The sequence below is a fragment of the Parus major genome, chromosome 1A (genome assembly GCF_001522545.3).
Source record: "Parus major isolate Abel chromosome 1A, Parus_major1.1, whole genome shotgun sequence".
Lineage (NCBI taxonomy): Eukaryota > Metazoa > Chordata > Aves > Passeriformes > Paridae > Parus > Parus major.
The window spans coordinates 4,708,726-4,735,491 of record NC_031773.1 but is presented as its reverse complement, the minus strand read 5'-3'; the positions used below and the strand labels follow the sequence as shown (position 1 = coordinate 4,735,491).

General features: G+C 37.4%; 1 protein-coding gene across 1 annotated transcript in view; it reads right to left on the bottom strand.

The window, feature by feature from the left end:
• Positions 1–26,766, bottom strand: part of CELF2 (CUGBP Elav-like family member 2) — a 545,877-nt gene that overhangs the window by 444,232 nt on the left and 74,879 nt on the right. Inside the window, exons 2-3 of the mRNA XM_015627339.3 lie at positions 7,786–7,828; positions 7,016–7,048 (exon numbers count right to left, since the gene is read on the bottom strand). The gene's annotated coding sequence lies outside the window, so the exon portion shown is untranslated. The remainder of the gene's footprint in view (positions 1–7,015; positions 7,049–7,785; positions 7,829–26,766) is intronic.

Below are 26,766 nucleotides of genomic sequence, written 5' to 3'. Positions count from 1 at the left end.
AAATACGTGTGTCACACAAGAGAAATGACAATGGTGACAATAAATGACATGGGGAAGTTTACTGTGTACCCAAACTAAGGAAAGGATAGTAAAAAACTAAGGATAAGAAGTGAGAAACTAAGGAAGAGAAGGTCAAAATGACAGGAAAACAACACAGATAAAATAATAGTGTTTTCCATTCATGAATATTCTCTTCCAGCTTATGACACAATTTTACACCAATGAGAAAAATTTCCTGAGAAATGTGTGTTTTGTAGAAGTTTCACTACAATGTTCTGGTGTGCAAAAAGAAAAAATGTAACACTGAGAGTTTTAATAAATGAGATATTTTTAAATTTTATCTAATAAACACATTAAAACAGCTGAAAATAGAGGGATGATTCAATGAAACTGTAGCTTAGTATGCCTTCAAGATCTTCCAATGTATAGATAGATGAAACTTAGGTCAACAAACCTAAAATGAGTGCACTAATTGTAGTGAAAGGAAACATATCTCTGAGTTATTCAAGCTAGAATAGATAAACACATAGGATTATATAGCTACTATTTCTTGGTACCATTAGTCATATTTTTCATAGCTTTGGTTTACAGAGCAGCAATATATTTTCATAAAATCCTAAAATCAGTCCAAATAGTTTCTGTTTATAATCAGTCAAACCTTGCTAAGGGATGAATATTTGAGATACATGTTTTAATTTGAATTTCATGAGTGCTTTTCTTTCAATTTTTGCCCATTATTGTTGGAATGGATGAAGAAGGAGAGTGCCTGGGTTACCAGGAGATAGTGAAAATCAGAGACAAATAATTATGCCCGAAGAACACATCATCACAGGGTGACAGCAACGGCTGGAATCTTAGTTGGGTGACGGATGTAAGGTTTTCCAAAAACTGCATCCAGAGTCCACAGAAATTAGTGGGAAACTTTGAAAATTGCTGGTTTGGGGGTTTAGCTATTGGAAATTGTCAAACAAGCCCAAATATCTAGATTCATTGAATGCCTGATATCTCACAAACAAGAATTTACAACACAGCGAGTTAGGACAGAGCAAATGACTCAAAATCCCTCAAAATTCTGAGCCAGTTGAATTTTGGCACCCATGAAGAGCATAGCACTCCTTGACGGAGTTTTTCAGTGGCTTTAGTGTATGTTTGGATCAACAGCAAACCCCACATTTGAACCTGGATAACATGTTGGCATTATGGTAATGAGGCTCAATGAGCATCTGGGCAGTGATTTGGCTCATGGAAAAGGAAGGTTGGTAGTGAGCAGCCTCAAATGGCTGACCTCGTTTTGACATTCACATTACAAGCCATCATCAAATTTGACTGTAACTAAATGCCAGGGGCTTCCAGCAAGCTGTTCTGAGCTTGTTCATTTGGAGTCCAAAATGAATAATTTTAATATGGCTCATTCCTGCAGTACCACATATTTTCAAAGCACTAACATGATTTGTAGGAAATTTAAAACTGTACACAGTTGATCACACAGACTGGACTTCCTCCACTCCATCAAGGAGAGTGATTTGTCCAGAGAGAAGATGTTGGACAAGGTTTGAAGGGAAGCTGCTGGTGGTCAAAAGACAGACTTACAAGGTTTCATGGGTTGTTCTGTGCCAGTATTTGCTTTAAGGCCTTTCTATATCAAACACTGATCAGCAAAAATTGTATCCTCTGGATTTAATAATTAACAATATTTTCAAGACTGTTCTTTATTTTCCATCCCTAAGACTCTTTGGTATTGTTCCTAGGTGGGAAGAGCGGCAAGATTGACACAAAACATGACAGTTGAAACTGCTATTGGAAAACAACAGGAATAATCTAAATAATGCACCAAGAAGTTACTCCTAGATGTTTTGTGATTGGAGAAGACACACAGATGTCTGATTTTACTTCTGTAGAAAAACAAGAGTGTGCTTTTTCATAAACTTTGAAGAAGATTGGAGGATATCTGACACACAATAAACTGGCTTTAAAAAGAGTCAGTATTCACCTCATTGTACTGCATTTAGAAATGCAAGGTAAATTATGATCAGTTTAAACTTCATGAAGCTGCTTCTTCATTTTGAACTGAGATGGTAGAGACTAATTCCAGGAGCTGCTGTAAGAAATTGGATGAATTCTTTTATTATATGAGTACATGACACTAGGCTTCTTAACTAGCACTAGATGTGAATATATAAATCAAACTCAAAGATCACATTTGGCTTCAGATTTAGAATTTAAATATTGAAAATATAGAAGTAATTCCAGTAGGTGTGCTTCCATCCCAGGAAAGAATCCAAGGATCCATCCAAGAGAGAATTATTTGGTAAAGTTAGCTCATCATATGTGGGTACAATGGCCTTTTAGATAGCCATAGTGGGGTGAGAAATGTATACCTAAGAGTGGAATCTTCATCTCACATTGAATACTAAGTTTGCCACAAACCAGATTGGATCATTTACATTAATGCTTTTACTGTACACAGGTACACAGACAGGAACAACAACAACAACAATAATAATAATAATAATAGTAATCGCAACAATTAAAACTCTTAGTCACATTCTTAAATTGGGGAACAGATTTGTCTACCACCTAAAGATGATTTTTAGGCTGTTGTCAAACTAGTTTAGCCTTGACACAGAAATAAATTCAGTTTTTCTGTACCAAACACTGTCTGGACTGTCATATTTCCTTTTCAGTTATGCTAAGCCCAAAGGATGCAGATATTAAATATGTCTTTGCTGCTAATTTGGTTTTCCAGTTTGGATCCATCCTACACCTATCTCTTACTTCTACCATAACTCAGGGTCCATGATCACGAGTGCAAAAGACCTGCAGTAATAAAAATTATTATTAATAAATGTAGGCAGAGGAGAGGTTAACATCAAGAGATATTTTGGTCAGAAAATGTGCTGCACTGGTTTCAGCTTAAAAGAGAATAAATCTTCCATATAATAAGCTATATTAGCAACAAAAGAAAAATCAAGTAAACAGTCATAGATCATGGCTGAACTATGATAATGTAGAGTTGAGAAAATATGGTCTAGTCTGCTTAAAAATCTGGCCATGCTGCTGTGCACTTGCAAGTTTCTCAAGCAGGAAATGATGGAAAGCTCCACTGATCTCAAATAACTCAATTGTTTTTCCTTTCTAATCAAATATCTTCATAGTGAGGGACCAAAAATGCATCATTCAGCATGCAATGTGGTTGTGAAAGCATGAAATATGGCACTTCACTGTTAATGTAATATTAAAGATTAAAAATGTTTATTACCTGTTATTCTTCTCTTAATTGTTTTGTGTGGAGAAAAATAGAAGTTGCTGCTTTAATGCATAAAAAACCCACAATGTGCATTCATAGCAGAGAGCAAAGTGTTGGGGCTATGAAAATTATGTAAATGATGAATTCCAGTGTAAGAACTTTCAAACCCTTAGGGTCTTCAAACAGCATTAATTCAAGAAATTAGATACAAAATTTAACTTTTTCATGCTAATAATGATTTCATAAGGAAAAACTCGTTAGTAAAGGTGACAAATATGAAGTTCTATTCAACATTTAAATTCAGGAATCTTAGTATGCGCCCCTGGGATATATTTACTCAGCCAATGACTCTGATGTTATTAAGTAATTTATTTGAGAAAGTCTCCATTCATGAGTTTACATAAGAACAATATCAGGTTTACAAAGGCTTGTGTTGTCAGTTTAGCAAATACCTAATTCACAATGACTTTTGCTTAAGATTTTCATTAGGTTGTTCAATATTGTTTGATCATTTAATGTCAGCTTCATAAGATCATAATTTTCCCTATATGAAAAGAGGAAATTAAAAGGAGAAATAAATTAAAAAGTGTGAACTAAACTTAAATTTAAATCAGCTTTGCCATAAAACAGAGGAGAACAGTGTCAGCACTTGTGATTATACTATGCTTGGGTATAAACTATCCACACTTAGCAATTTCACATTTTGCTGTGGTATATTTCAATGCCAGCAAAACCAAAAAATCTATTGAAACATCTGAAATGTTGAATTATGGTTCAATTTTTCATGACTGATCAGTCTCGATTTCTGGCAGCATTGGTTAGGGGGTTCATTAATTATATAGGAAACAAAACCATCCTAAATATCTCAATTTCTATGCCCATTCATGCTGTAATCTATGGTTGCTGGCCAGTGTTGAGACAATGTGCAAATATAACTAAAAATGATAATTCTTGCAAGTCAAGGAGCAGAGAGAAATAGCACAAGATCTTAAAATCAGGATGGTCAAAATAGTCAACAGAATATTTGTCTTCCCACAGAAAATGCTGGTTCATCAATACAGAACAATTTCCCAGGAAATGAGCTGATTTTACTCAACTTTCTAATGAAATACAGGTAAGCCTTGAAATCTTCATTGTTTCCTGGCTGGATCCTTCACCATCATTCCTCAGAGAGCTCCTGGTCCCCAGGCCCCAGCACAGAGCTGTTCTGGAGGAGCTTTGATACAATAAATGTTTGAAATCACCACTGGTTCCTGTTACAATCTTCGTCCATCACTTTTTGTCCTCCTCAGAACGGTTCTTGCTCTCCCATCACCGTGGTTCCTGCATTCAGGTGTCTTTCCACTTGTCTCTCCAACTTATTCAGGCTAAAATGACAACACACCAGCCTTTGTGTTTCCATGTGAGAGATTCAATCTGTGCTCCAAGGCTTGTCTCTATCCCTTCATTGCACATCCTGAGACAGCTGAATCTTAAAGCACAAATCTAAAATCTAAAACTCCCTGTGTGCTAAATCTTTTGCTCTGCAGCAGCACCAAACACTGGCCTACACCTGGCCAGACAGAAAATAATATTCAAATAGAAGGCCACATTACAGCAATTACTAAATTTTGTCACATTTGACTGGAGGATGAAGTGCCTGGTGGAGCTGATTGAGACATGAGAAAGCAAAGTTCTTCTTCTGGCAACAGATCCCATGAGAAATGAAAATACAATGTACAAATAAAACATGCAGAATTACGCAATGATGTCTCGACTGTAACCCACCTTTCCACAAACCTAGATGACTCTTTAATCTTCAGCCTCTGTCCTTAACTGAAGACATATATAATGAGAGGGAACAGGCAGGCCAAGTTAGATCTGATCATATTTATTAACGTGTCAGTTGTAACTGCATTTGTGTGTTCTCTGGAAGAGTGGTTCTCTGACATTTTAAGGACTTCTGAAATGCAAAAGGGCTCTAATCTATATAAAAATAATCTCCATTGGTAAATTGGATAGTCACAGGATAGGAGTGGGTACTCGAAGAGAAATCACAAGGCCCAAAAGGTAATGATTGGAAAGGACTTTCTTGGAGGCAGGAACTCTCAAGAGAAAATCAAAGGTCCTTATTGGAAAATTGAGAATAGTGGAGATGAGAAATAATACAGAATTAGGAAAGGATTCATAAGTAGGATGTTGAAACTATGAAGTTATTTTACTGGATCAATTTTAAGGTGCAATTTGTGTGAGAAAGGGAGAGAAGGAAGCTAGAGATGATTTCCATATACAGACAGGAGAGACAAGAGGGATTTGGCAGCATAATGTCTGAAAGAAAGTTAATAAGGGGAAGTATCTGGAAGTAAGTATAAAAAAAAATCAGTATATTCAGTGCTTACAGATAGGTTACCATTCACCAAGAAATATTACCATCCATGTGACTAGTGCTGAAAAATAAAAGCGGGAGGCAGGAAACACAGGTGGAATGGGTTAATACTTTTGTATTAACAGATCCATCCACACATTTAGGAGGATTTGCTTTATTTCTCCAGAAACACCACTGAAGTTTTTATTATTAAAGCATTAAGTAAAACTGAAGTTTGCAAACAGAAGTAGAAGGACTAGTTTCATACAAGTTATAAGAGCACAGGAGAGCAGTTTAATCTGCATCATGTAGGTACCTACAGAGATTGCAGAAAGACGTAAAGACTCATGATTCCCTTCCCCTCTTCACAGCTGAAGATTGACTGTTCATGGTATTGGTGGATTTTGCTACCTCCCTACTAAAACCTTTAATAGTACACATTTAAAATGAAGTCTCTTTGATGACTCTTAAACTTGAGTTGGATGCAATGCTAGTGAGGGAAGATGTCTTCTCATATTTATAAGTGATCTCATCCTTATGCTATTCCAACTGGACTGTAAAGAGCTCGTCCTCAGACTTAAGGAGGTAGGACTGATTCAAGTGGAGGAAATTAAGGAACGAGGCCTGATACCTCTCTCTTCACAACAAACCCAATAAAAAGTGCTACTTTAGCATAAGACTTGAAACAGAATCAACCCCAGCAAGTAATGACCACTCAGTCTGTAACTCATCTGGAAACCCAAAATACAAGAAATAATATTCATCAATTGGACAAAATCATCAAGTTTTTCTAGACAAAATTAATCCCAAATGTTGTTAGACCAGTTTCCCTTACTGGATCAATCAATTGACTGATCTGTCTATATTTATATCTATCTATATAAAAATATATACACACATCCTGCAAAAGGTGCTGGGGTTTCCAGCAAAGAACACAGCCCATATTTATGGAAATATGATGTAACCTGGATGGTTAGAGCACATTATTTAAGGAAACTAGCTATGATTTATAGCAGCAAATAAATAAGACAAAATTTGTTTAATATACCTCAGCATTAAGTATCTCATGCATTAATTGTCTCCAAAGTGTGTTCCATTTGTTATCTAACAAGGTATGCTCCATTATTATTTCTATCCAGTTCATTGCTTCATTCTATCTGTTCTTTCAAAATTAGCTTGTCTAATCAGAAACTGCTTTGGCTGGTAGTTCAATTCACATAAAAAGGAGGAATTCTTGTTTACTGAGAAAGTAATTGGATTATAATTTTGAAAAGAAAGAAATATAGATTGTAATAAATTATTTCGTAAAAAATACATGGGAGCGTGAAAACTAGCAAACCCAAGACAAATTAAAAGCTCTAATGAATGAAAAAGCTATAAATAGAATATGAAACTGGAAAGAATAATTCATCATTGTAACTTACCTACTTGTTATTCCGTTCAAAAGAGCTGAGTATCTAAGGAAAGAAGAAAAGAAATGTATTTAGCAAATGATGGTCAAGCAAATATTTTTATTATCTGTCACTTTTCTTCCAGCTCTTCAACTGTTGTAAACATAATTTATCCTTTATTACAGAAAGAAAAAGTATACTTTAACCACGTTTGGGAGTCCTCAGTTCCATTTCAGTTATTTATTAAATTCTGTTGATAAGTTTGCATGTCCATAGGTTAACTATACTAAAGTTGCATGCATGACTTTGTTGCCTGCATCAGTATATATTTAAGTGAAAACAAGCGAATGTAGAAATTATATTCATAACACTGACCAATATACTGGGGCTGTTTATAGAGATGGTCCATCATGTATATTTTATTGCTTATCAACATTTCAATTCATATCAAACTGTAGGACATTTTTTCTTTTTTTCTTACTACCTAAAAATATTTTGGTTTTGATCCTGCTCTTTTGTATGTGTGTATTTTAATTTTTTTTAAACTAAAACAAGAAAAACAATGGGTATTAAAGACATGAGAAGTAATGGACATGAACTATGAAAATTGTCTAAAGGAAAATAAAACACATGGAAAAGAACGTGTGAAATTGTAGGAAATAAGATTTGAGAAGTTGGAATATATATTATGTTATATTAATTATATTTTGTTATGCTGTGCTATCCTATACCACACTATTACAAACAGTAGAAAAATCGAGTGATATAAAATTCTGAAGTACGAGGGAAAATTTGGCTCTCACCTGTTCAGCTGATTAACACCTTGAGCTCCTTCTGTTTGTAGACCTAACAAAAAATGACAACATTAAATTAAATACACTAAATTATGTGAGCAAAATTGTTATAGATTTGCATTTATTTAGCTGGATTTTATTTATCTGAAAATCAATCAGTTGGTTTTATTTTTTTAATAAAGAAAAAGCATTTATGATACCAATTCAATGTTTGATCTTAAATTACACTTTTGGCGCCTGAAGTAATAACAATTTTGGATTACAAGGATCCAGTTCTTATCTACATACCAAACAGGTTGTTTATAGTGCAGTTTGTTCAGCAAATATACTCAAATTTAGCACAGGGAAATTGATAAAGGTAATCAGCAAATACCGTGTTGGCTTAGAATAAAGATGAAAGCAAAATGCACCTGACTCAGTAAAGATAGGAGTTAAATGCCAGATTACCCATGTAAGTGTGTCAGTAAGAGGAATTTCATGCATGGCAGATGCTGGAATGGGTATTAAAATGGTCAGGACAAAAATTATCACGTGCCCTAATAATGCACACTAGGCTAAAGCATATGTGGGGTGTCAGAGGCAAATTCTCTCCAACTTCCAAAAGTTATTTGCATGCTCAAAGTTGGACTTATATGTGAATGAGATAAAAACATTGGGCAGTTTGTTAATACTCACTTGAGGTGTTTACTCTGTGTTTAGAAAGCAAAACCTTATCATACTACCAACACCATGGAACTCAAAATGTGTCATGAAATGACTGGATGGAATTTTGTTTCTTTTAAAGAAAAATGTAGCTACAGAGGATGATAGCCATAACCCAGGTCCTAAAGAGGCCTTGCCCATCAAAGATGCAAAGAAAATTATTGATGTACTGACAGGTAGATACTGTTACTATTCCTACGGTGACTGATCTGGAGCTTTGTTGAAGAAAATGGTATTGTAGAATCACAGAATGGTTTGGGTTGGAAAGGACTATTAAAATTCATCTACTCCAACTCCTTTGCAATGAGCAGGGACACCTTCATCTGGATCAGGTTGCTCAGAGCCTGGTGCAACCTGGCCTTGAATATTTCCAGGGGTGGCATTATCCCACTTTAGAAATTAAGTTTTGATACCTGAGAGGATCAATGGCTACTTAGGAGAAGGTAGGGATTGAATAGCATTTGGATATGAGCAACACAGAAAAGTCACTGTCGTTCAGTCAATATGAAATATTTAAATATCAGAGAATTTCCATTCTTTAATCTGAATACAAAGTGCCCTTGTACCTTCTCTCAAGCTTCAGATAACATGAGAAAGAAGTTTGACAGTGATGCAGAGACTCTCAGGCTGCCCAAGTCGTAAGCTTTAGGTTTCTGATTCAGGACAGGGAAAGCATAATCCTACTTGAATATGCAGACCATGAAAATCCTCAGCTAAATACTGGTGATAGGAAGTCCCAAAATGCAGGCAAAATAAACTCTGACAAGCATCACAAATGTTTGGAATTTTGCTGTTTGTGTTAAAGTGATCCAAGATAAGCATGATAAAAGCAAGGGTGAATCTACCAAGGATTTTATTACTGAAATGGTAATATTAACCTCAGAATTATTGGCATATATTGGCAGTCTTTCAGACTGGTGTTTTTCTAATATTTTTATGTTTTGGTATGCATTTCTGTGGCTTGAAAAATCCCCAAAATGAAGTCTTCTGCTGTGGTGCCTATGAGTTGTTTCCTTTTTTAATTAAGTGAGCCATGAACCAAAAGCCCTTTTTCCTCCCCCGCTGGCTGCTCACTTCATGTGTATCCATTTGTTGTCTTTCCCATTTGCCTCCTGTCTGTCTGCTGTGCCCTTTCAACTCCAGCAGGGTCCATCCTCTTCCTTGCCTGCCCACACAGAACCAGGCTCTCAAAAGGGCTCTTCAATGCCACCATAATGAAGGTTAAACCAAGATAAATAAAACCCCCACAAACCAACTGTGAACTGATGATTCCTGTGGTGCAGTCCCAGTCTGACTGACTCACATCAGAAATCAGATGAAAGCATAATTTACATATTTAAAAAATTTAAATTAGATCAGATTTGTTTTAAACCTGGATAATATGAGACTCTGAGGATTCCTTGTACAACAGCTCTACAACAAATTGATCTGTCTGCTTACTACATTCAAAAATTGATTTTCTTTTCCTGAATGGAAATCTTTCTTTGAAAAGAATGAATTCAATTTGCGACACACTCTGTGAGTGTTCTGCATCTGATTCTGAGGTTTTAGAATCTTTTAAATCAATAATTAAATAATTTTAATTTGCCTTAACTTTGTAGAGCATGTGTACTTGTAATTTTCAAAGATTATGAGATAAGGAAGTAGTCTAGGACTAAGTCCTCTGACTCATCTGACTTCTGGTTTGTCTGTTTTGGGCTTTACAGTCTGTCTGATCAGAAAATTCCTAGGTTTGAATCAACCTCCATAGTTCTGAAAAACAGTCATACTTTCTCTCCCAACTGTCTGAGACCACCAGTCTGTGAAGAAAAATCATCATGTTATTATAAAACAGATACAGTCCAATAACAAATCTGGAGATTTAAACCTATAAAGCTTGGGGCTATAACCACTACCTCACCAGTGAGCTCTGTAATATCCCCATTCCCACATCTCCTTCCTCAACAATTTATTCTTGCTGCAGGTAAGCTTTAAGAAATTCTTCAGCAGCACTAAAAGCTTCATGCAGTTCAGGGACATAACAGGTTAGCTAGTCTGGGCTACACATAACCCCGTTTTGTTGGCATCTTAGTTATTTATAGGTGCCTGAAATCCCTTTCCTTTCAAGTGAGAGCTCCTTCTGTTGTGAAGGAACAACCATGCAGCACCGGTGATACGACAAGAGGACCTGGCCTCAAGCTGCACCAGGTGAGGTTCAGGTTGGACATCAGGAAGTATTTCTTCACTGAAAGGGTGCTCAAGCACTGGAAAGAGTTGCCCAGGGAAGTGATGGATTCACTGTCTCCCTGGGAGTGTCCAAGAAATGACTCAGCATGGCACTTAGTGCTGGTGTTGGTGTTTGTTCAAAGGTTGGGCTTGATGATCTCAGAGATATTTTCCAGTCTTTATTCTATGACTCTGAGATGCACTGTAACACCAGCATAGTGATGATAGCTCCAGCTGAGATAGTCTGGCTACTCTTGGCTATCAGAGTTCATTGACTGAGAATCTTTGATTCAACTTAGTCACTCAATTACATAATTCTTAGAATTGCAGGGAAAAAATTAGCGTAGAAGGAACCTCTTGAAATCATCTGGTCTAGTGCTCATGTGTTGCTCCCAGTAAATGAAGGTTGTATGATAAACATCCACAGAATTTGACTCTAAGCGCTTTTGTCACCTCTTGTAAATGCAAATTAAAATGTGTTAAACTATCCCGATGGTGATTTAAGAGTATTTGCCTCGTTTTACAGGAGTGCAGTGTGCAGAAGGTCAGATTACATGGGTCAGCTGGCCAGAAGTGTGTCAGCCACGTGCAATCCCTCGGGCACAGGCAGCCACATCTGCATGTCCACACCCAGGGAGCCCAGGGATGAGCTCTCAGGCTGCACAAAGGACATTTCATACTGCTAATAATCCATAGCTAGAGGTAAAGGTTAAATGCTCAGCATTATCGTGATACATCCCTTTATACTCCACTTAACTAATTGAATTTGGTTAATTAACAATTTGCACACCTGGAGAGAAATATAAAACCTATTGTGCTGTTTGGTATTCTGCTTAAATTGGAAATTACCTATACATCCTCTAGGCCATATTAAATGGGATTTACTTTGGACACAATTGTTGTTAACAATTATATAGGGGGGTTTTTTGGCTTTTTTTGAGAGCTCCATTTTCTAGACTGGCACGTTGGTAATTTTTTTTATCCTTACACACACCTGAAAATAAATGAAATCCAGAAAAGTTAGATTAAAGTATTTTTATTATTGATTTTAAACTGTGCTTCTCTGTGCATAACGTAAATTATCACCCAGATACAAAAGTGAGAGACAGAAATGTGCCAGCCTATTTCACATTCGAAGCAGACACACCACAGTCACAAAACCAGATTGTTTTGCCCGTAACTGGAAGGCTGAAGAGCAAAATCTCATTAAGATTGGTATATGGAAGGAGGTTTACAAGCCATGCATATCCATGAACAGGTTAGTTTAAATGCCTGAGAAATAGATGGCTTTTCAAATATGTGGCTGACAGTCATGGGTTCAGAAATACAAACTAAGATGAACTAAAAACTTGATACTCAGAAATAGATCTGTCTGGGAAATGGTGTTATGGAGAAATGAATTTGCATTCTGGGAAGACTGCTTCTTAAAACCAGTTCTGATCTTCCCATGGTTTGGTAACATGCGTTTATCCCTGGCATCCCAGTGGATTTGGGTCTGATGCATGTGCTCTCACACAGCACCTCTGAAAATCTGATTTGCATGAAGTAATGCTTGCCTAAGGTATTTAAAAGATTTGTCAACAGGAGGAATATTACTGCTGAAGGAATATTCAAAAGGCTTAGGCTTTCATGCAGTGCACTCTGTAAAATCACACTTACATGCTCATGAAAGTAAAGCACATCTTTCCAGTGGTTATTTCCAATAGCAAGTAGTTGGTGCCATTTTCTGATTTTGCTTGGTTATAATTGTCTGCTATATATATTTTTTCCTCTCTTGCTTCTAAACCTCAATGGCAGGTGACTGCATACATGTAGAGGAGAGGATGGAAACAGAAATGACCCTTGATGTTTGCTGCCACCCCTTAGGCTTCTCCTGAAACCTAGGAGCAAACAAAAACCCAATACTAGTTTCCAACTGCCTTGGTTTTATAGTTTGGGCTGGTATCTCCTGGGTATTTACTCGATAATTCATCTGAAAAATGAAGAATTGCCTTATTGAATGAATCTCTAAGCAGTTAATTGTTGGCCTGTATCCTCTAATAAGATCACATTGGCCTTGACTGGATACTGAAAACAGAACAGATATATGAATTTATTTATTTAACTATTAATTCAGGTTTAGAACACTAATACAAAAGTCAACACAAGCTATTGCTGTGAAGACATTAAGCAATCAAAATTTTCTGGTTTTATTCTGAACAAGTCCTTAATAAACAGCACACAGACCAAATATAAAAGAATAAGAAACACAAAATCATTGACAAATAAGTCCATTTTTCATTAACTTTGCCACATATGAGCTCAGGTATGTTTGAGCTTTGCAGTCATTGTAGTGCATTCAAAAAATAATAATGTGAACATTTCCATGACTTCAATAGAATCTCTGTTGTTTTACTAAGTGAACTCTCCAGTGGCCAAAATAATATCTGTAAATGCCCATGAATTTTTACCCAAAACGTGGCAGCCTGGCATGATTAAAAGCTTTAGATTCTCAAAGAGCAACATGACTAAAGAAGGACTGTAGCCTTGAGTGGCACCTCACTGGTTTCATTTGCCAGTATTGTTATTTTCCAAGGTAATATTTGATTTAGAAGAAAAATGCTTTTAAGTCCCACAGTAAGTCCTACAATGTATCCACAAGTATAAAACCCTTAAATTGCCTTCATTTGTCAATCGCTAAAGCCCTACCTGAGACTATTCAGTGGCAAAGTAGGAATCTAATGATGTCAGCAGGGAGGAGGGGGGTTAGATTTATAGAGGTTTTAGAGGCGATACCTCTTGTCTCTCTTCGCTTGTCCCCCTCCTGACTCCCTTTAATTCAGCACTTTGACCACAGTAATGCAGTTAAGCTCCAGTTTATGGCACAGATGCCTCATAAGTCCAGTCTCCATGATTTCATTGAAAGCTCTCTCACCTTCAGTAATTTGAATTGATTTTAAATTCCAAATTATTAGTGAAGATGTTGAAATACAGAGCTTTAATGTTAACCCAACTTTCTCCTTATGCTATGCTTTCCCTCCCAAACTGTCAGGTTTTTCTCTTGCTTACGCTAGAGTTGCCTCGATTTTTTTTTTTTTTCCTGGTGATAACTAAGGTTAAAACACAGAATGAAGGCATTTTTTGGATGGAAATAATAATGAATGCAACCTGGATTTGAAATAAATTAGGTTGCAAATGTGAACAACACTTTATGGATAGGTGATTACTCCAGAGTAATGTTTTATATTTTTGTTTACTTAATATGTTATCCGATATTATCAGTATTATCAGTATTATCAGTTTTCAGATATTATCAGTAAAAAAAAACCCTAGGTGGTCATTCACCGACTGTGATCATGGGAGTGTTCTAGCACAGGATTTTTTTGTTAGTATTGTCCAAGAGCTATGGACCACCAGGTGTAAAAATCTGACTTTCTTAAATAAGCAAAGTGTTGTTTTTAGCGGTTAACTTCATTTTGTACAGATCCTAGCTCAAGTACAGTCAAGGTTTGGTCTACCATTTGTTTCAAGAGTCTGGATCAGATCCTTAAATCAGAGCCAAATGTGAATAAAAGCAGTAAATTCTTTGGCAATAAATCCTCAGTAATCTGCATTACTCAGAGATGGGACCTGCTGGAACATCTTCACAACATTCTTTTGCCTTCCTTCCCCTCATGTGCAGCATATTGCAGTAATCAATTAACATGATGGAATATTCCTGTGCTGAGACCTTCTTGTAACTCCCATATGGCCAGAATTTAATCTTAATAGCTCTGTTTTTTTTTTTTTTTTTTGTTAGAAGCTGAACTCATCCTGTGCATTAGTGATGATGGAAAAGTAAGATTTCAGAGTGATTGAGTGGTTTTCAACCTGTTAGGTTTGAGTATTTTGAAGAAGTCATGTAGTTGGACAGGACTGAGCATTACATCTTCATGTAAACCACCAAAGTGGGCAAGCAGAAATGGAGGTGCCCAGTTCCATCTCTTGCATTTGAAAATGGCCTTGCTGTACCTCTTTAGAGCAAACATATAAGCAAAGTTGTTGATCTTTTGATTTTGTTTAAGTAGTTTGCTCCTGCCCTTCTCTACATGCCCTTCGTTTGCCTTTGTAACTCAAAAGACTGATTCCATTGTAACAAAGTAGAAAATTCTGGCTTGTAACTTGAGTAATTCCAGATAGACCTTGGTTCATACAAAGAAAGGACAGTAGCTCATCTTGTGTCTCTTTCTGATTTTATTCTGGTTCTCTAGAAGGCTTTAAAAGAGTTGCAGAAATTCATAACTGGAAGCATGTCTGAGTGCACTCACAATGACCAAAAAGCTGAATCCCCAGAGGACCACAACTCTGCAACCAGTAGCATCAAAGCTCCCTGACCAAATTCCTCTGTAAGAGTTGTAGAAATTCTGTTCTTTCTGAATAGATATGGGGAGGTGGAGAAATTGCTTGGACCGTGTATATTCCAGCAGAGGGTGGCAGTACACCACCACACTCCCACAGTAATGGAAAAGTTGTGCAGTAATATTTATGCCTTCTGTCTTCAAGGGAAGAATACATCCTGCAGATGAATATGTTTTGGGAGATGGGAGATGGGAATTGGACTGGGAAAGTAATCCCCAAAACATTTCAGTGACCTTGCTCAATCCACTCAATCTCCATCTCTCTTTCATCTGAAATATTTTTCTTCTGTAATTACCATCAGCTGATGACTACAAACCATTATAAAACTCCCGAGAATAATCGTCTATGAGAATGAATATGGATATCTGAAAATGGGAATCTCTCCTGATTAACTAATGATACCAAAACCATTAATTTCCTCACTAACAGCAGAGCAGTCACCAACAGTGTTGAGCAGGATAAACTCTAGAAGGCAAAAAGGGACACTGTGTCAGGAAGGATTTCCATGGCACTATGGACATGCTAATGGTCTCCTGCCTTTCCTCAGTCCAGTTTTGCTTTACTTTGTTAGCAGAGTATTCTTCAAAACTTCAAATACCTTGTCATCTCTTCAGTAGAATGTGGATTTCTAGGTTACTGTCTTATATTTCCCTTCAGTTTTTATTTTCTTACATTTCACTTATTTATTTTTTTTAATAGAAAGCAGTTGTGAAATTGTTCATAGGCCAGCAAAAGAGGCAGGGTGTATTTTTTTACTTTTGGAAAAAACTTCTGGTTGACAGAAAAACCAGCCTACTTTAAATTACTGCAGTAAAAATGCTTTAACACATTGTCAAACTTCAGACCTTGGTGACTCAAGTCTCTATATTTTTTGGATGTGAAGAAATCTCAGTGCAAGAAGAAAGCAATGCATAATAGAAAGGAATACTCCTTCATTATGCAAATAATGAAAAATTATTTGTATACAGAGCATGATTTCTTTAATGCGCTTTTATTTCCCCTCAAGAATTCAAACCAAAGGATTATGCAGGTCAAGAAGAACTTGAAGAACAAAAGCCATTCATGATCAAGCTCTCAATATGGACTTACATTAGTAAAAACATTTGAATAACATTTTTATAATAGTAATCTAAGTAGCTTATGTTAACTTCTCTAGTAACCAAAGCCAAGAGTAATTTTCATGCATTCTTTCAGTAGACATTCATTATTTAAATATGTAAAATATGAAGGCAGTGTTCTGGAACTTCTTTTTATTAGGAGGAAAGAAGCTGGAAGTGATGCCAGGAAATTTAAGTGAGGAATGACATGCCCTTCTCAAAAATAAGAGATTTTTTCAGAGAATTAAGGGAATTAAATATTTCCAGTCTGAACAGTTGTCAATAATAATTACCTTGATCTTCCTTAGTAGATTTCAAAGTGTTTGAGACACTTAAGAGTAACCTTCTCACCTGTGAGTAGTTTCCTCTATAACTTCCTGTAACATCCCTAACTATTCCTACAGGAAGTGACATGATTTTCAGCAGGATTTTTAACTAGCAATTAATCTGCATAAAGTGATGAAATCCGAAAAAAATATATAGCCAGGGTGATCAGAAGCTCAAAAACATTGCCTGGTTCTCATTAAGGTTACTTTATGTATCAGTTTAGGGGTCTTTGAGGGAGACCACTGAAACAGAGTGTTCAGTGCTGGAGTCCTTAATGGCTCCTCAATACTATTGAATCCTTCCTGGCCTATAGAAAACCTTGTAGCAAAATTTTATTGAAGAATAAACTGGACTATAGGAGAAAAAGGAATTTTTTAGAACATTCTTTTTAATGAAATAAAAATAACTGCGAAAGAGTGAAAGTTTCTTGAGAAGAACCAGCTTGTCTCAGAGCAGAATAGATTAAAAATCTGTTTCACTCATATAACTCTGAAAATCCATGATTGAAAATTTTAGCCTTGAGAAGTTACAATACATCATGAGAAAAAGGTGAGTCAATGTATAATGTTTCAATTATAGAGTTCTCAAGAGTACACAGGTGGTGTAATAAATAAGGTCATGGTCTTTCCATCAGCAGTATCCCCAGTACACCTGCAGTTGCTATGAATGGGAAACAATAATATTTATGATTGTTAAAGGTCCAAAGTTCAGAGGAGATTATTATTCTGAAAGGTAAATGGATAAAGATTTGGTATGTAATGAGTACTTATGGTATTTGTATGATCTGGTCTGTGTGGTGTTTGTCCATACCATGGGAATGATCAACACATGCAATACTGGGTAGTAGTGACTTTTAAAATATCTTCCCCCTATGCAATGGCATTATTCAAACAAGTGGTTTTAAACACACATTTTATTTTTTTCCCCCCATTCCTGACCTTTCTGTGATAGATTAACAAACTGAATAGGTTCCCAGTATGGCCACCCACCAAACCTGCTAGATTATGCCCTGACCTGGGAGTTTGTGGAGTTCATTCTATTCCCAGCTTTGTCATCATCTTTACTTGTTAGGCTATTCCCCTCATCTTTCCACATCTGTATCCCACCTCCACAGCTTTTATTCCCCACTTTGCTTTATTTTTTTAGACTAGAGTTCCTACAGGCTCTCATCTTTTGCTGATGCTGTGGCTTTGGTCTCAGCCAAAACTAATATTCACAGCCTTGAAAGAAAATTTCCATGAGGAATTAAAAATTACTGTAAATTCAGGTGATTCGTTGATTTCTTCAGCTCATGTGCATCTTACTAATGACATATAATGACCAATACAATGTAGTAACAAATGTGAAATGTGTTAGTGATGTAACAGAGCATTTTCTGGCACAAAATATATTTAAGAGTGGACAGTGCTCCAATGAAATAGGAATGTGACTAACACATAGAGAAAATATCTGCTTGACTAGAAAGGTCAGAATAGACTGAGAAAGGAAGTGCTTGGGAATCTTCATTTTCCATTCCTATCTCAGATTTCTTTTTTCCTAGGCACTAGAGCAAATTCCAAAAGGAATATCGCCCACAGTAGGGGAGTAGCAAAGCTGGCAGTGAAGGAACACTAGTTCACTTTAGGCATAAACAGCCCAACAACAGCTCTGCACTGGTGGTTCAGTCAAAGACTCTGCAGGTCCCTTGTCCAGGGGATTCCAGGCAGGAGGGGCTGAGTGGCCATGGCTATCCATCCACTATGGTGATCTATTTTATCTTCCTTTTCTGGTGTCTTCTGCCTCTGTTAACTCTGATGTTAAACTGGCAAATACTTTGAGGTACCACCCTCTACTTTCTTGTTGGTAGTTCTGTAGCAAACGTCTGGAATGTGACTACTCCTGTTCTTTAGTGGACTTTACACATAGATAACTGCCAGAAGTTTTGTAGGAGGACATGCAACAACTTCAAGGAGAAACCGCAATTTCATTTCAATTCTTTAATTTTCAAAATGGCAAATACAAGACAGAGGATTTCCAGCCTCCCCATGCCTAATCAATTCCTAGCAAATGTAGTTGGCACATTATTTTGAGGATATTTTCAATGTATTCAGGTACATTTATCTGGTTATCTGGATACACTCAGGTTCCTCATTGAATACACACAACCTGATACAGATTATTACTGAAGGAGCCTTATCTTTTTCATTTCCTGATCTTGTGCCATAAAATTCCTAACATTAATGTTGTATTAATGCAATTATTTTCTGCATTTTCAAATTTTATCTTAATTTAAAATGCAGTTAAAGAAGTCTTTGGGATTTATAAAGTAAGCTAATAGTACTGTCAGATCCAGTGTCCTTTTACCTCTACGATTCTTCTCTACTGAGTTAGCAAATGAGAGGGTGCATTAAATCACCTTCTTAAAGCTAGAAGAGTATCCTGAGAGTTAATTGCTGTTATATCATCATTTAGCACAAAGGAAAAAACATTATTTTGTAATCATTGATCTTCTATATCATTAAGTCCAAAATATTCTTAGGCAGAGAACATGGTTAATACAACTATGCAGATTTTGCAGCTACTCTTCCCCTGCCTTGCCTGCTGCAGAAGGGGAGCAATCTCTTTTGTTCAATAAAAAATGCCCATCAAAACTCAGAAAGACAATAGAGATGGTGTTGTCCGACTTTATCTACCTGTCATTAAGATTTTTGAAAAGAGACAAAAATGTTGAATTCCCTTTGACATATTCTAAATCATTACTGATTTGTTGACACTCACACGGTTGCTTTGGTGGCAATAGAGGAAAATTTTCAAAGTGGTTGTCAGACAAGAGGAAGATGTATTTGTGAGTGGAAAAGACAAAAGGGAAAATAGATTTACAGAATACACAGAAAGTTGCTTTCATATATTTTTTCCCCTTTGTGTGTTTTTTTTAAGCTAAGAAATGCCACATGCTCTAAAGAAGTGTATGAGACAAATACAAGCAAACTCCTCATAAAATACCATTTTTTCTATTTCTGTTCCAGGAACAACTTCCTCATCACAAGAGTGTTAATTTCATCTGGTTGACAGCTGTGGAAATAACCTATGTATTTAAGCAGTGAAAACAGAGATAGGAAGATTCACACAATGAAATCTATTTTCTATTTGAATCGAAAATCTAAGTGCTGTCCCTTTAAAGGAGACCTTGCTATCTTGATAAAGAAAACTAATGATGTGGCCTTTCTGGGGCTAGTCACATAATAGCCATGGTGACAAGGACCTCTATCAAAGAATAAAGCAGAAGATAAATGAGATTTTTCTAATATCCATTTCACCCATTGTTCACAAGTGTCATGCGATACAGCTTCTATTTATCATGAGATAGTAGATACTGGGCACTATTTTGTAAAGGAAAGCTAAATTGCAACATTGTGTTATTAAAAGCCTGTAAATACTCATTACTCCTCCTTATTCATTTTGTAACTGTGCCAAAACAAGTGGGTTTTTCTATTATTATTATTAGTATTATGTTTTATTTATTTAAAAGACGTAAAGGACGTTTCTTATATATATACTGGATGTCCACACAGCTTTTTGCAATAAAATGAGAATACTTGTTTCATACAAGTCAGCTTGCCTGAAAACTGGTGCCACCTGCCCCAAGAGGAATGGTTCTTTGTCTAGAGCTCCTTCTCTCAGCTCTCTAGATCTCTTTACAGAATCACAGAACCAGAGAATGGGTCAGGTTGGAATGGACCACATTGGCTCATCTGGTCCAACCTCCTTGCTCATGCAATCTTATCCCAGAGCACCAGCACAGGGTTGTGTCCAGACAGTTCTGGAATATCTCCAGCAAAGGAGACTCTACACCCTCTCTGGACAATCTGCTCCAGAGCTTGGTCACTGCTCAGGGCTGAAGTTCTTCCTCATGTTCATGTGGAACTTCCTGTACATCAGTTTCTTCCTGGGCATCGGTTTCTGCCCTTTGCAGCTTGTCCAATTGCTCAGCACCACTGAGCAGAGCCTGGATCCATCCTCTGCCATCTCACTGCAGATACTGAAAGCCATGGATGAGATCCCCTCTCAGCTGCCACTTCCTGAGCTTGAGCAATCCTAGCTCCCTCAGCCTTTCCTTATCACAGAGATGCTCCAGTCTCTTCATCACCTTTGTCACTCTCCACTGGACCTGTTCCAGGAACTCCACGTCTCTCTTGTCCTGAGAAGCCCAGAAGTGGACAGAGCACTCCAGATGTGCCTCACCAGGGCAGGGTCACCTCCCTCAGCCTGCTGGCAACTCTCTTCCTAAAGTACCTCAGGATACCATTGTCCTTCTTGGCCACAAGGGCTTCTGAGCAGCTTGTTGCCACCAGGACCCCCAGGTCAGCCCCCAGTGCTGGAGCCCATCCAGTGCTCCTGGCTGAGGTCCACTTACCTACTGTATTTATCTGACTCCAAGACCTAAGCCTTCAGAGATATTGTAACCTTCTATGCAAATCAAGCATATGGTGATATTCAGTCTATCAGAATTCACACATATCAACAGCCTGAAACAGTGATTCAGAAATCTGACCCTTCTCAGCTTAATCTGTGGAAGTGAAGGAGCTGTACTGATACTTCAGTGTCAATGATATTATGCAGACCTTGATTATTCTGGTGAACAGAATGGGACTTGGTCCACTACATTTCAAAGGGAGAACAGCACAGAGGAATGAAATGTGGAGGAAAAGAAGTGCAGAAACAAAGGATGTAGGGAGAAAGAGGTGGTGAGGTGAAAGAGTAGCCAAGAGGAAAGGTGTGTAATGTGATTATAACAACAGCTAAATGTACAATTACTACACTGTGCCAGATTTGCCCCTTGGTCAGAGTGACAATAAAAGGAAGCTTCTGTGCAAAACAGAGATGATTTATACCCCAGTCTATTGACCCAGTTTCAAAATTTGATCTTCCCTCTCATCTGAATGGCCATGCTTTTTCCCTGGGGCTTTTCTAAACCCCTGGCACCTTGCAGCAGATACTGAATTTCTTTCTTGTGTACTTTCCATTCAAATAAATGGTTAGAAAAGCTGTGTTAGATTTTGATTGCTGTTTCAAAGCATGAAAGGGTTTGTATAATTTACAACCTGTGCAGCTTTACTTCTCTATGGTCACCTCTGGGGTGTCAGGCAGGCCAGAAAACTATCAGCAAACAGTTTTCTGAATAACTTAAGAGGAAGGGAAAAATTCTAGCCATGGATATTGGCACAAATCCACTCTCATGAAAACTCCCACTAAATCTTTAATGTCCAGGGAGAACACCTGAAAAAGCCTGTGCTTAAAACACTGCCTTGCAAATTGGATCCTCAATTTAGCTACAAATTTCCATTGTGACCAAAGGAATTGTGCTTGATTTGTGTGTCTCTGCTTCTCTAGAAAGAGGATAAAGCTTTCTGCTTCCTGTTTGAAGCTGCAAGCTCTTGGCAGTTAGGGGTGGAAAATATTTTGCCCAAATAAAATGCCTATAAAGATAATAGCAATAGCTGTCTCTCAGGAAATGCTTTTCATCTGCAGATATTAATGCAGTCTGCAAAGTATCATTATCTTAATTTATAAAAGCAGAAACTGAGGCAGAGGAAGGGAAAATTACATGTCCAAGGTCATGACAGGAACATCAGTCTGATCTCCCAGGCCCCTCATTTCTGTGCTTTACTATGTCCCACAATGATGACTTTCTGGGACACATGGAGTAATAGTGATGATAATGAGCACACAGATATCTCCTTTGAAAGGCCTCATCATATATCTGCCTGCATGCAACTCAATTTATACACCTTGGAAGGATGAAGGCTGAGTCAATATAGCATTAATGCAATACCCTGATGGCTGTTAGCTTCAAAGACATCTTTTTCATGAGAAATAAGACTTTGAAAGGAGAGCAGTCACGATACACATAAGTGCCACCTTTTAAATTATGATCAAAGTTGAAAAGTGGTGTAAAGTTGTCAAGAGACCTATATATTGGTTTATAGACTGTATTTACTAGATACATTGTTTTATGCACGGTGTTTCTAGCCTGCACACTCTTGTGATAAGTTAGGAGAAGGATTGTCTGGTTTTACTCTTGGGGCATGAAATGGAGCAAAGGATAGTGATGCAACTCAGATGAAAATGAAAAAAAATGAAATGAAGAGACTTATTTAAGTTTCTCATACTGACCTAGACTTACAGAGGGTCACCAGTCTGTCAGTGGTGTAAGATTCCTGACCACCTTTTGGGTCTGGTCTGTAATATTGCAAGCCTGGCAAGCCTTGTTCTGTCCATTGCATCAGTTTCTGTCTCTAATAGACTTTCATACCTTTAAAACATCCCACAGCCCCTTAGAATTTTTTGGTTTAGGTTAAATAAAGCTGAAAAAAATTTATACATTGCCATCATTACTCTTTGGAATCTTTCCAGAAGAACTAACTAGCCAAAGAACTGCAGTTGAGATTTTTATAGGTGTCATATTGTCCTTTGGAGCAGTTTCTGTCCCTCTGGGGGCTGTGGTTTCAGTCAGGTTTAGACTTTCAGACTAAAGGCAGCCTTTAGTCCTTTGCTGAGATTTTACTGGAGACTTCCAATAAAATCTAAGGCAGAAAACTCTGTTTGTTATCATGCTCAAATTTGATAACAAATCACTGCTGATGAATAACTCAAATGATTTCACTCCTTCCCTCTCCTAATTTTCCTTGTGAGAACATCACATAGAGCAATGTGAAAAACAGTACAAAAAGTCAAAAGATCTGCTTTCAACTGCTTCCCCTTTGTCCCTAAACCTTTTCATCCTGGTGGGTGGCATGTAGATTGTTTTGACACAATTTCTGCTGGGTGAATTTATGCTAACATTTTTAAGTACCTTGATGTTTCCACTAAATAGTTCCTAGAGAATAATGAGGTGGGAGATATTGGAGGTATTGTCTTAAGCAGCTGAGCCTTGGAGTTCCTTAAGACTGTTCAGAAGGAGAAATAAATAGGAAGGATGAGGTCAGAGCACTGCAGAGTGGTGGAAAAACAGGATTTTGCCACTTGGCCTGTCATAAGCTATGTAAGGGAAAAGGATGATAGAAAGCACATCAGGGGCTGTTTAGGAAAAGAAATTAGGAGCTGTTGAGCTCTTTTGAGGATCATTATCTGAAAGATAGCGACCAACAGAAGTTGCTGCAAGACTGTGATTACTAATGATGGAGTAAATCTGAAAAGCTACACCTGGGGGATGCATCATTTAGACGGACATTTATTAATCTTTAATATCTGAATCACAATCCCACAGGAGCAAGAACCATCCCATGTGCAGTGTATGTTTCTTTGGACTTGCCCCAATAACAAATACATCATTATATAAATAATTTTTCCTGTACATGTACACTGCAAAGAATTCTACCTAGCATATACCTGTAAGTCTCAGGGGGGTGAATACAAAACATACAGAAAAACTTATTTCTATTACAGCATGCTGGCATGCTCTCAGATTCTGTGTTAGTTGTGCTGTAACACATGAATGGAACTGGAGTTTTCCAAGAAAAAAATCCCTGGGAAAAAAATCACAACTGAAATATTTTGCAACTTTATGTAAGACAGTTTGGAGGACCTTGCCATAGTAAAAAACACAACACCATGAATTGAAAATTATATTAGCCCTTAAGAGAAAATCGAGATATTTAGGTGTTATATTTTGTTACCCAGTGAGACTTTCATAACTTGCATGCCAATCACCAAGAGACAATACAAAGAAAGTAATATTTGCTTCTATACAATACATATTTTAGTAGTTTATGACTAATTATAAACCTAGAAAGGTGCTGTATGTGACACCATTGAAGCTTATTCATCACAACAATGTCAGAGAAAGCAATTTCTGGAAATGTAGTTTGTTATTTGGTTTGTCTTGAGTTATGAAGTGGAATAGAGAACTATTTCAGACCCCCTTCAGTTTGCACAGATTTCTGCTGAACACAGAAGAAATATCATTATGATTTGCATGTGCAATACAGCCTGAAGAAGTTTCTTGGCAGGGCAAATGAGCTCTAGGCTACTTTGGGGCTGTTATGGCATCCAAATGATCCATTTTAAAGCTACTTCTTGTATTTTTTACAGCGTTGGAGAACATTGTGCAGTTTCCTCTGTGCTCACAAGGTAGACAGGAGTTATTGGTCTTCCAGAGTGCACTATTGGTGTTATAAAACATTGCACATTGATATTTCAAGGCAAAGAAACTACAAGGCAGCCTGGAGAATATTTAGTGTTTTCTGCATGTGATACTTGTCTCCACAGGAGACTCACCAGGATCTGAACATGATGATCGGAACTGAGAACACAAATTGCCCTGGCAGGAGGTGTCAAGGCACAGCTCTGTGTTTGTCACAACCACAGAATTACAGCTTGGCTGGGGTTGGAAGGGACCTTAAAGAACATCTGGTTCCAGCTTCCTGCTGTGGACACTCCTGTGTCTCACAGGGCTCTGTTACACACACTCAGTAAACTAAAGAAATATGCACAGGAGGGGGGAAGAAATGAAACCAGAATTCAGATGGAATTTTGTTTGAGATCATCACAGGTAAATTCAAAGACACATTCCAAGATGCTTATTAAAGTGCAGTAGAAGAGAAAGAGATCTTTCTGCACAGGGTTTGAGCCTGAGTGTCTTTTCAGAACTGACAGGAAAAAATAGTGTTGTGTTAAAGAGGTAAACAAACAACTCCACTAACTCTCATGGTTTTATATCAGGTCTTGCAATATTTGATTTTTTTTTAGCCCTAGCTTAATGACTCCAATGACTTGAAAAGAATATCTGTTTTCATTTCTTTATGGTTGTGGGAAAAATCTTTTCTCACCTCAAGAAACTTTAAAACTGTAATATCTCAAGAACTGGGAAGGGAGCAAAAAGCCTGCAGACAAAAAGACTATTAAAAGAACTTTTTGGAGTGAACTCATGATTTTTTATTGCTTGGAGTCAGCAACATGGGGAGGTATTGTGTGCTTTTTCAGTGCCAAGGAACGATTTCTCTCTGTACTGACCTGAGTGTTTTTTTAAGCTGCTGTGTCTGAAGCTGCTAATAAAACATTATGCTCAGAAAACGAGTTAACATGTCTTAAAGCTCCACTGCAATTACAGTCTTGGGGTTCAGCTTCTCTGAAGAACTCCTCTCATTTTGTTTAGCAGGAGTTAGGTGGAAAGCAGGGTGCCAGAGTCTGGGCTGAGATGGAACTCGTGTCTGTGGTGCAGAAGGGGCTGAAGCCTCCCCGAGCAGCAGCCAGAGAGCCACTGAGTCACCGAGTCACAGGGACAGCCCAGCAACCTGGGATCTGCTATGCATGGCTACATGGATGTTGTGAGGATTTAATTAACGCCTGGAAAGTGTTCTGAGGTCCTCAGATGACAAGGTTTACAGAACTCCAAATGACTGTTATTATATCCCCTCTGTGTTTGTGGTGGCAGATAGCCAGCAAGAAGAAACGTTCAACCAAAACCAGGCATTTTTCCCAAAACCTTTGTTATTCTAGGCTACTGTTGGGAAAAAAGGTGGATCTGTATCCAATTTAGTGAGTGTAAATTACAAGTGGCTTTGTTGGGATCCCTCTGTACTTTTGAGCATGATACATGTAGCCAACAGCAAGCTGTCTTGCTGCCTGAACATATACTTATTACCCAGCTAAATCAGAGAACTGGGTGAAACTCTAATATTTGAGTAAAACCCATCTATCTGTGACACCTCTTTGATAGAGAATCCTACAAACAAATCATTACCTCCATCTGCAACTTGGCTATTTTTGAAAACAGTGTTTGTCTTGTCAGACCCCCAGCATATCTGCTGAAAACAAAAACCAAACAAAATAAAACCCTCTCAAAACAATGCATTGCATGTCACACTTGATTCTTCCCTAGGAGAAGTTGAACAATAAATAGCAGATCTTAATCAGGGGCCTTAAGGTTTGATGTGAAACTACCCAGATATTGTGATAATAATATTAGAACATATCTATAATAGGTTCTTCTATTCCAGACACATCTTCATGTATATAATCCATGTGGATCTCTTGCAATTCAGGATGTTCTGTGATTCTTTAAGTCTATTATAGCTGCACAAAGAATAGACACAAAGGATTTTCTAGCAAAAGAGTCAGCAATAAAACTAACTTCAAGCACCTAGGCCTTCTTTTCGAGTGGCACAACTGCATTCACCAAGCAGTGAGTTCCACAGGTAGCAGCGATTTTCAGTCCTGTCTTTTTGCAGAGTCTCAGGAGAAGGACTCAGTTAATGCAGAAATATACATGGATGTGGAGAGCATTAAATCCTCCTTTCCAGCA